The sequence below is a fragment of the Octodon degus genome, unplaced genomic scaffold (genome assembly GCF_000260255.1).
Source record: "Octodon degus isolate 3935 unplaced genomic scaffold, OctDeg1.0 scaffold00027, whole genome shotgun sequence".
NCBI lineage: Eukaryota > Metazoa > Chordata > Mammalia > Rodentia > Octodontidae > Octodon > Octodon degus.
Genome location: NW_004524603.1, coordinates 8,141,367 through 8,152,242, shown reverse-complemented (window position 1 = coordinate 8,152,242; position 10,876 = coordinate 8,141,367). Strand labels below are relative to the sequence as shown.

The 10,876-nt window shown below is 39.2% G+C and overlaps 1 protein-coding gene across 1 annotated transcript in view; it reads left to right on the top strand.

The window, feature by feature from the left end:
* Cntnap2 (contactin associated protein like 2) overlaps positions 1-10,876 on the top strand; it is a 1,699,165-nt gene that overhangs the window by 795,804 nt on the left and 892,485 nt on the right. The gene's annotated exons all lie outside the window — the stretch shown is intronic.

Here is a 10,876-nt window from a genome sequence, read left to right as displayed (position 1 = left end):
GCAGTTTTTTTCCCCCTTTCCTTAGCTTTACCAGACCTTTTGGATTTATTTACTCTTTCAATCACTTACAAAAAAGGGAGACATAGTTCGTTCGGATTTAAGTATGGCCTCTAGCTGCATCCATTTATCTGTAAATGCTTCCAGCTTATCCTTCTGCACATCTGAGTAGTACTCTATTGTATTAAAATGCATATATGTTTTTATCCATTCTACAGTTAATGGACATTACTGTGAAATCAATGTGGAAATTCCTTTAGAAAACTAGGCTTAGGGGTCCTGTTCAACACAGCTATTCCACTTCTGCATATTTTTCTAGAAGAAATAAAAACATCCTACCACAGAAATATATGTGCACCCATGTTTACAGCAGCACAATTTGTAATAGCTAATCCTTGGAAACCACTGAAGTATCCTAGTTTTTCTCCCTTGATGTATGTTCTGTTTTCTAATGGAGCTATCTATATTTATACTTTATTTAACTTTGAGAGAAGACTCTAAAGTCACTAATCATGTCTCAATCACTTTACCAAGGTTTAAATAATAGGCAAAATACAGTAAAGCCTTAGCAAAGGTGTTCAAATTGTTATGGGCTTTGAAATATAATAGGAGCCATTATATTTAGGGAGCCTAGCATGGTCCATGAAATGAAATCTGAAAGTCATTCCACCAAATCTGTCATGTTTTAGATGAGAAAATTCATACTCAGAAAAAAACAATGGGCAGCAAACAAACTCAACTGCATGGAGAGTAAGTTAGAGAACCAGAGCACTAAACAGGAATTCTGACTTTTATAGAGACTTTCCACACTGTCTTATTCCTCTTTTTATCTTTCATTTGTGAAGTTTTCATCTTGGGGGCTTGAATTACCCAGCACTTCCAACCCAATCCATCCTGCCACGGGAAACATCCAGTATCAGCTTCAAGATCCAATGCTCCCAACTTTTCATGTTTTGGGGTTTTCTTGTTTTTGTTTTGTTTTGTTTTTTGTCCCACTAAATAAAAAAGCATTTACTTGTTGTTAATTGATTTCAGTTCAATTGCTTCATTCATCAAATGAGATTCATCACAGGGCATTTTTAAAGCTGTAGATTAGGGACAAATATAGTTATACATTTTATTCCTTAAACAATAAGATAGCTTTACTAAAAATCACTGATACTTGCATTTCGAATTAGGACTTCCTCCTCAGAAACAGATTTGACATTTCCTGAAATTGACCATGTTCTGTTCAACCAGAACCCATGGCCGCAGAATCTCTTCCCCTCATTTCTCTTACCACGTGTGTGCAGCACACACAGATGTAAATATGAAAAATCGGGCCAGGGAGATAGCTCCATAGAATAAGTGCTTGCCTGGCAAGCTCAACGGCCTGAGTTCAATCCCCAGTACCGAAAAAGAAAAAGAAAAATCTATACTTTCTTCAGGAGATGTTTCTTTGCCACACAGACACACACACACACACACACACACACACACACACACACACACACACCCATACTGTCTTCCAACAATGAAAACTAAACTTTCCTTCTTCCAATATCTGAAAAGACAGTAGTTATGCTGTTGACAAGCAGTGTCCACTTCTTGGTGCAGCCTGTTTCCTAGAAGAATCATTTCAGGCAAAGTAATTAATGGCTCTGAAGGCACACCAGGCCCTGGGGAGCAGCCCCACCCCACCCCCACCCCGGCAGAGCAGCTCACTGCCCCCCACTAGAAGAAGAAAAATGCATGTGGGGTGCAGGAGAGGGTGCTCATGGGGAGCATGGACACAAAAATGAAAGAACAATGAGTGCCAGTGAGCGCGGCCAGCGACAACCACAACTACCAAATCACAGAAGAACCTCAGGGGCTCCACGAGTAGCTGTCCACAGCATGCTGAGAAAGGAGGCTATATCGCCTCCAGGGCTGGCTAAACATTGTGTGGGGCACACCTTCCCCAGATGCAGTGAAAACAGGATCAAGAGGGGTGTGCATATTTCCTGGTCTATCCCCCATCAAAGACAGAGGTGATCCATGCAGCTTGGTAGACCAAGAAGACAGAACAAATGGGAAGAAGTGAAAAGGAAAATTATAAAATAATTTTAACTTATTTTTTAAAGGAAGATTGGCATTGGACTAACATGACATAGGGAAGAGTCCATCTCTCATCATCCTTGCTAACTCTGCTCTTCCTTTTAGGCAAATAAAGCCTTCCTGGGTTGTCCTCCATCGATCTTTTGAAGTCTCTAAGTACTCTATTTAGATCTTTTTGTGGCATTTAACAATATCTTATAATGTCTGTCAATGAACATGCTTCCCATATTTATTAAAAGCAAATTGTCTAGCACTAGAAGCCTAGAATCCTTGGCTAATTTATTCTTCATTCCTAATGCAAAGGGCAGTACCAGTTACTACTAGCATTAATTATCAACGAGACAGTGGAAAGATTCCATAGTTATATTTTTGAGGGAGAAAAAATTAAAAACGCCAACATATTTTCAGGTGGTACTGCTAGTCTCACGAGGACCCAGTGACAATGAAGAGATTGGGGATGACAATGAAAGACTGAAGAGTTGGCCAGGCATGGTGGTGCACGCCTGTGATCCCAGCACTGCAGGGGGTGGGGAAGGCAGGAAAATCTTTGGGAGTCTGAGACCAGCCTGGGTTACACAGTGAGCTCAAGGCGCCGGCCTGAACCGTCTCAGAGAGACAATAAAAGAGAAATTGAAAAGATGGAGCAAGGAGACAGTGTAGCATCTGAACAGGTGCCAAATGGGGAGCTGAGTGTCACTGTGGTCAACTATCAAAATGATAGTTGTATATAAGGCCATATATGCACTCTCAGTTTTACACTGCTCCTCCCCCTCCTGTTTTTCTGTAACTTAAAAAACTGTAATAAATAAAGTAGAGCTGTTCTAGCTTCATCATAAACCAAAGGGAATGTTTCTATTCTGTAAAGTGTAAGTCAAAGAGTATCAAAAATGGATGCTGACACTGCCAGATAATAGGGCAACCACAATGCCATAGGGACAGAGTTCTAGGTTTGTGACTCACTTTTCACAAAAGTGTGGGTTCTTTTCTTCAAGGAAGGGCTCTGGAGCCAATGCAAATCAAGGAAAGCTTGGCATAGAGCGAACCCAAGGAAGAGGGTGGATAGGAATGGAGCAGAGAGGGGGTAGGAATGAAAGTAGCTTTTGCCTAGATCTACAAAAAGAAAATTATTTTTTCACAATTTATGTTTTTCAAAATTTTTGAAGAGAATGAAAATAGTAAAAAAAAAAATAAAAATGATGCAGGATGATAGGAATTCAACAATGGTTCTTATATTGCATATTGCTGTCCTCAAATTAGTTGTTCAGATTACCATCTATAAGCATACAATATTGGCCAAAAAACCTTAAAAAGAAGAAAAGAACTCACCATTAACTGTTCCTTTAGATAGAGATGTAGAAATCAGGCGTACAATTAATTATCCAAGCTAGTCTGTGTGTATATATGTACTCTTTTTTCCCTTTCTTCTTTCTTTACTCCTTTCCCTCATCCCAGTTGTTCTTTCCCTTTGAACGAATTCTTTCCCTTACATAGTATCTATTGTACTTTTCAGATTTCATTTACTCTTTCAGGTTTTTACACTCGGGAGACAATATGATGCTTGCACGTGAGGGTCTGATTTATTTCACTCCTGAGTATGGTCTGTAGTTAAATGGATGCAACAAAAAAAAATTGAATGACTTGTCAAGTGTGAGAATTATAAATTATGCTCTTTCAACGGAGTATCAAAACTTTGCCTTTATAATTTTTTATTTTTACTTTTATTTTATTTTTATATATTTAGTACAGGATCTATAGGGTCTCACTACACAGCTCGGACTAGTAGTGATCCTTCTTTTCTCAGCCTCCCAAGCACTGGGGTTACAGGTATGCACCACCACACCCAGTCTCAATCAAGGCTCAGCACACCCCAGGGGCAGGGCCAGCATGGCATGCTGGGAGTTTAAACCCCAGTCCCTACTTCTGCCTAAGTAGGTACTTTAATCCACTGAGCTATCTAGCCTGCCCCCCAAAATTTTTTAGTCCCTCTCTTCCCTTTGAAATCTGGGCAGATGAATGAACCAATCAGGGAGCTACAAGGAGTAGTATCTTGTACAGAAATTTGATTCAGGAAAAACTGTACTGCAATATTTGCATGCATGCAGAATGTCTGCTTTTAAACCCACACTCTGTCTACCATCATGATTTGCTAGATGCCCATAATGAAGCAACAGTTCCTAAGGGAAATAATGTAGTTTATTCAAGGCATTCATTCAAGGTTTAAAAACAAAATTCAAAGAGACAGAGAACATATGAGGTTAATATTCAAGTGTTAACGAGGACTTAGCTATTGTGAAGCTTACATTGTGCTAATTAAAAATAATTGCATGGCCCTAGAATCAGAGAGTTTTCCTGGCGCAAAGTCCCAAGGTCTTTGCCACCTTTTTGGATTCCATCTTTGCTGTGCACAAACCTCACAGTTACCTTACCAGGACTAATTAAGTTTGGGGAAAGCTGATTTCTTTAACCTAATTGACGGGGGCGTGATTGAGATAGGAGAGTACTTTCCTAGTTTCAAGTGAGAAGTATCTCAAACCAATCAAGAAACTTAGTTCTGAAAGCTGGATTAAGATCAGAAGGTGGCTTGGTGATTTTAAAAAGACTGGACTAACGAGTGCCCAGAGGGGATCCTATCTGTAAGCATCATCCACCCAAGATACCGCACACGAACTATGTTGACTGGACATCCATGTTTCACAGTCAAAGCCTCCTTTGTTCATTCCAACCTAGAATCTCAAGCAAACCAATATTGCATTTGATTAATCTGCTTAATCTGATTCCTACAGCCTTGTGTGGAGTAAATATGTGGTCACATATGAGAAAAAGCCTTTGATAGACAGAACACCACATTGCAGTATTACTTAGCAAGTTATTTTAAACATTGTCTCAGTTTTCTATCATATCCTTAGTCATGGAATTTTTTTCTCCTGTCTGCATTTGGGACAATGGCTTAGAATGTTTCAGGGATAACTATTAATGGACTTGCTCAAGTGGGACTTGTGTCATGGTTTAAATCTAAAATGCACCCTCAGGTTCTTATGTGTGCAGAGATGGGGCTTTGGGAAAGAGATGAGAACGTGGAGCACCACACTCATGGATAAGTTCATAGCCAAATGTGCTATTCAAGGCAGTTGGAGGCAGTGAACAACTGCAGGTATTTCTTTGCCCTGGCTCTTGTTTTCTCTGCTTCCTGGCTGTTGGGGATTGAATAGCTGTCCTCCACACGACTCTCCCACCATGTCATTTTGGCCATCCATGGACTACACTCTCTGAAATCAAGAGCTGAAAGAAGTTTTAGATATCAGATATCTTGTAGTAGAGATGGAAAAGTGATTCATGCAATCTGTGATTAATTTTACAACATGCTTCATCCACGTCCATCACTAGCTGACTTGTTGCTTTTCAGGTTATTACAGGAAAGATGCACACTACATGTGTTATTACTCCTCCAAAGTCTATGTGAAGAGTGAGTGAAAGCCTTCTTCAACTCATTAGCCTCAGTACAGCTTCAGTTCCTTAAGAATAGCCTTCCTTTCATGTCTTCCACCTCATGCTAACCATTCCTTAACTGAAACTTTACTTCACATTGAGTCAGGTCTGATTCACATTTTTGCTCTCAAAATCTTTGCTATTATCCCTCTGCTGGACATCTTGCAGAGGCCTAGGGTAATACATGGGGCTTTCAGTACAGTTCTTCCTGTTTCTCTTGGCTAGGATATGAGTGAACTAAAGATGCTCCTGTTCAGTGCTTTGAGATGACCATAATCTTCAAAGCCAATGGATCATTAAAGTTCAGTACAAATATTTGATTTTGTTTTCCAAGATGTTTATTGATCTGTTGAATATTTCTTTTATTAATCAGCAGCACTAGGAACACATTAAATGCTTAATAAAGGTAGTTCCCCAAATACAACCACCATATTGTTCTATATTGTTGTGATAGATAAAATAATGCACTTCCACCCCTGGCAATGTCCACATTCTACATCTGCTATAGAAGAGGGACCCTATGATTAAGTGACCAAGCAGTCTTTTGCTTGGCTTGAAAAAGATTATCCTGGATCATCTGGATAAGGGCTGCCTAGGAGGGAGATAGACACAGACATTCAGACAGACAGACGGAGAGATGGGGTGGGGGGCAAAGCTGTGATAGAAGATGAAGAGTAAACCTATGAACCAAGGAGCACTCATGACCTTTCCAACTTGGGCAAAGCAAGAAAATGTGTTTTTCTCTGCTGCTCTCAGAAGGACCACAGCCATGGGGAAACCTAGAATTCGGCCCAATGAACCCCATTTCAAGCCTGAGGCCAGAACTGTGTCTTGACTGCCATAAGATTATCTCTAGTACTTTAGGATAATGAACTTATGCTATTTCAAGTTAGTGTTTGGCCATTAGTCATAGCAGCCACAGGAAATTAGCACAGGAGCAACTTTCCACGGGACACAATACAGGGGCACACGGACAATGTTCATTGTTTAATGAAAATGCCTAAGATACCTCGGATTTGTCCCTTGCTGGTTTTCACATACTTTGAAATTCAACCTGATGTCCCAGTTGCTTTATTTCTGAATACCTGAGAGTGAGTTAAAAATATACAGAACACAGTAATATGAGATCTTCTATTTGAGACTTGGAGTTGCAACAGATTAAAATGACTTCCCCAAGAAATAAATCAATGGGATCAATGAATCTGTTTATTTTCTGTCAACTCATTACCTTCCTTTCTTCAACAGTGTCCTAACAGCACTTGTTCTTCACAATGCCTCAGCCACTTCGCCTTCGACAGTGGCTGCTGCTTTAGCTCTTGAGCTCTGTCATCTCCTAACCTTGCTGTGCAGAAATCATGCAGCTCAAGCAGGACTCTACTCAGAACAGGGTCACCTGGCTAAGACTTACGGGGTCAATATGTGCCCTGTGCTGCCGGAAATCACACAGCCTCAGAGAGACACATATGGCCTGGTTCTCCAATATGTACAATCAAAAAGAAAAAAACAACATATAACAGAAAAGGACAAAGGAGACCACATTTAGACCAGAGGAAGAGAATAGAGAGAGGGGGAAGAGACAACAGTAAGAGAGGAAATGAATATGATCGAAATGTATGTTGCACATTGAAAACGTCCCCAAATGGAATAAAGCCAGGATGGAGGGTGGGGCAAAAGGGCAGCAGGGGAACGACTGAAGTATAGGACGCGCATGTGCAAACCTGCCCAAATGAGACCTACTCATCTGTATAACCAGTACACACTAAAAAATGGGGGATAAACTTGCATTAGCTCATCCATGGCATAATCATTCACATATATTCAATATATTTTAGTTTAAAAAGAATATGATTTCATTTAATTTTTGCAATACTTCGGAGAGGAATTATTATTTCTTTCATTATACAGTAAAGGAAGCTTAACAGTTTGGGAGGGTTTCCAGGTAGTAAATGACACAGAGGAGAATTGAACTGAAATATCTTAATTCCTTATCATGCCTATAAAAATAATGCAGTATTGCTAGATCACAGCTGCTTGTGCCATCTTCCTTCAGTGTTATGAATGCAAAGCCGTATTTTTAAAAGTACATTTTAATGATAAAGAACAAGCTCACATTATAAAGTGGTATAGAAAATGCTGAGAAGTGTGAAAAGTTTTAAATCACCCAATACTTGTATGGCTCAGAAATAACCAGTGGAGCTATTTTGATGCACTTCCTTGCAAGCATTTTTCTATGCATTTCTACAAATACACATATATATTCAACACTGGGTTTTCTATTTAGAGTTTTGTATCTCCTGTTTCCATGATTTGCAGTGAAAGAAAGTGGCATTCTAGCCTGCCTATATTTAAAAGTTTACTGTACTACCATTGAGTGACCTATTTTTCCCCCTGGATATTTAAATATAAATTAAAAGAAAAAAAAGTCTACCCTTGTTGAGTTTACTCTTTTTTAGGATTAGAATTATGAGTTTGAAAACATAGCCTGACCATCGGCAGCTCTAGCAACATAGGAGCCTGTTATGATTGCAGATTCCCTACAGAGCCCTCCCCTTGGAAGGGAGCGAGGCCAGGGATTCTGGCTTTAACGAGCTCTCCAGGTGATTCTCACGCAGGCGAAAGTGTGGACTCAAGTATCTCGCGATCTATGAGTTCATGAAGCAAGAGCAGCCTGCCTGTTGTGGGCTATAGACAAGCAGAGCGACTGTTCTAATTGGAAGAAAAAGGTAGAGATTCTAGATTACCAAAATTTCTCAAGCCCACATGCCTCTAACAAGCACTACCAACTAAACTCCATCAATCAAAGTCTTAAATGTTTATGCATTTACTGAAAAATACAGTAACAATCCCCTAGATTTGCTACCATTCAATCAGCCTTGAATATGCATATACTTTTTCTGGGTTAGCCAACTAATAAGCCTTTGTCAAAATCAGAATAGGCTAACAAATAGGAGAACTTTACATTTAATTGGGTATCTTTTCCTAAGCATTGACTATGTTAGATCCTATGAAGTAGAAAAGAGAAACACTGTATGCACACCATCCTTATAATAATTCATAGTCTTATTAGGAAATAAAACTTTCAGCGTTGATTCAGTAAACAACAGTTGATTCAATAATCAACTAAATTCTAAATCAGCAATAATCAAGTATTAGAGTACATGAATAAACAACAACTATCATGACGATGGACATCTTAGTTAAGGAGAAGCTCTTTAGAAAGGAGAGATTTCTCATAATTCCAGCATTCTGAGAGGTTGAGGCAGGAGAATCATTCGAGGGGGATGTTGAGGATGTAGCTCAGTGTGGAGCCCCTGGATTCATCCCAGTACAAGAAAGAGGAGGAATTTAATTCATAGACTGATGATAAAATACCATATGTTAAAATTTTGCAATGTGCAAGGCACTATGACAAGCAATCAATGTGGATTATTTCTTCCAATTGTCCTAATCTGACACTTCTTATCCTCATAGGGTGGATAATAATCCACTATAATATGTGGGTTATACTTATTTTCCAGATAAGGCCAAAGGAGATTATGCTTTTACCCATGATATATATAAATATCATGTTGTACAGTTAGAATTCTGACCCAACTCTGACAGTGAGGCTCTGCTCCTTAGAACTTCTCAATTAATGACTCTGATTGTGAAGTTTTGTAAACCAAGAAAGAGGCAATGGAAGTGAAAGATAAAGCAACTAGGAGGGATATTTTGACCTATGTGAGTGTTCCTGGGGAAAATGCGGCAGAGCATTGCCCAGGGTTGATGTTGGCAGTTTCTTAAAGCCAAGAAAGTCCTGTTAGGATTGTGAAATTCCAGCCTTCATAAGTAAAGATCTGTGATACAGCATCATAAATATTGAAGAAACCCTGTGCAATTTTGAAGTGGTATTTTAAGACTATACTAACATAAATGATAAAGCATAGTTGGGTGAGAAGTGAAGAGACAGTTGGCTAGAACAATCCACTAATACAGTGATTATTATAAATGAAATAATAAGAACGAGAACTGGGCAGAAAAAGAGAATAATAATTAATTAACTATTAGAAAAGGAAAGTGAAAGGCAGATTGTGCTTATGGACTAAGAGGAAGACTTTAGAAGCTTGGTTTCTTAAATTATTTCGAACTATGCATAAAAATGTTAATAGCTTGTAGTAGGCAGTTAGTCACTAACCCAGCAGTTGTTCTTCAAAGATGATGAGATTTAGGTCATTCTTGGCTGTCCTTTGTTCCTCACCACCAAAACCTAGTTGGTCTCCATGTGCTTAAAATCGTTTGAGTCAGTCCCACCTACTTTATGCTCTGTCCTGTTGCTTTGGCTCAAGTGTTAGTCATCTCCCAACTGGCTATGTTGGTAACAGTCCCATGTTTCTTTACCATGCCTAAAATCTATTTTTTAGGCATGGGCTCAAGTATCTCGTGATCTATGAAAAGAAATTTCCATGCGAAATTTTCTTCTACCAACTCCTCTATCAGCGTGGACTCTCTTTTCTAAAGCTTTCCTCTGATTATGGCATCCCAGAGTTTACATGGTGTGGTGTTCAAGATCAGAACAAACATAATTGACTATCTGAACTGGACACCTAAGACATTAAAAAGTAGACCTACTGATTAGTATTGAGGGACAAAATAAGGATGGGCTCTGCTTACCCTTCTAACCACATTCTCTCCCAGTGGCAATTCATGAATAAGCAATGCCTAAAGAGTGAACAAACCCTGCCCCAAAGGTCATGTATCTGGGTTCTGCACGGCTAGATTTATATAGCTTGATCTGTGCAATGCATTGCAAGTACTCCATAACTATTTGCAGAAGAAAGGGCATGAGAGAGAAATGCATAAATCAAACAATTTAACAAGTGTTTTAGTCCAGCATGATTTATTGTCATTAAAATGAAATAGACTTAAAGGTCTAACATCCTTGAAGAGACAAAGCTACAGAAATCTAAAGGGAGGCTGAGAGGAGTTGGAACAAGAAAAGTTAAAAGAAATGGGAAAGGTCTCAGATTGGACTCCCTCTTTCATAATTTAAACACAGCAGATCCCAGGTACATGACTCAAGTGTACCTTAGAAAAAGGTTACATGCGGTTCAGGTAGAAAGAATTCCACCAGAAGTGGTTATTCATTCTGTGAACAGATCTTTCATGTTCTTCATAAATATCGGGGCAGAGCTGTTGGGGAAAGGAGTATTTCTGCAGTAGTATTTTAGACAGTCTTGCTGCAAAGGAGATATGCAAAACCTCATTTTGCACTTCTGAACACAAGGGCAGTTTCAGTAAGAAAATCTGTTACAGACCTAGGAACAAAAAGGAAAGTAAT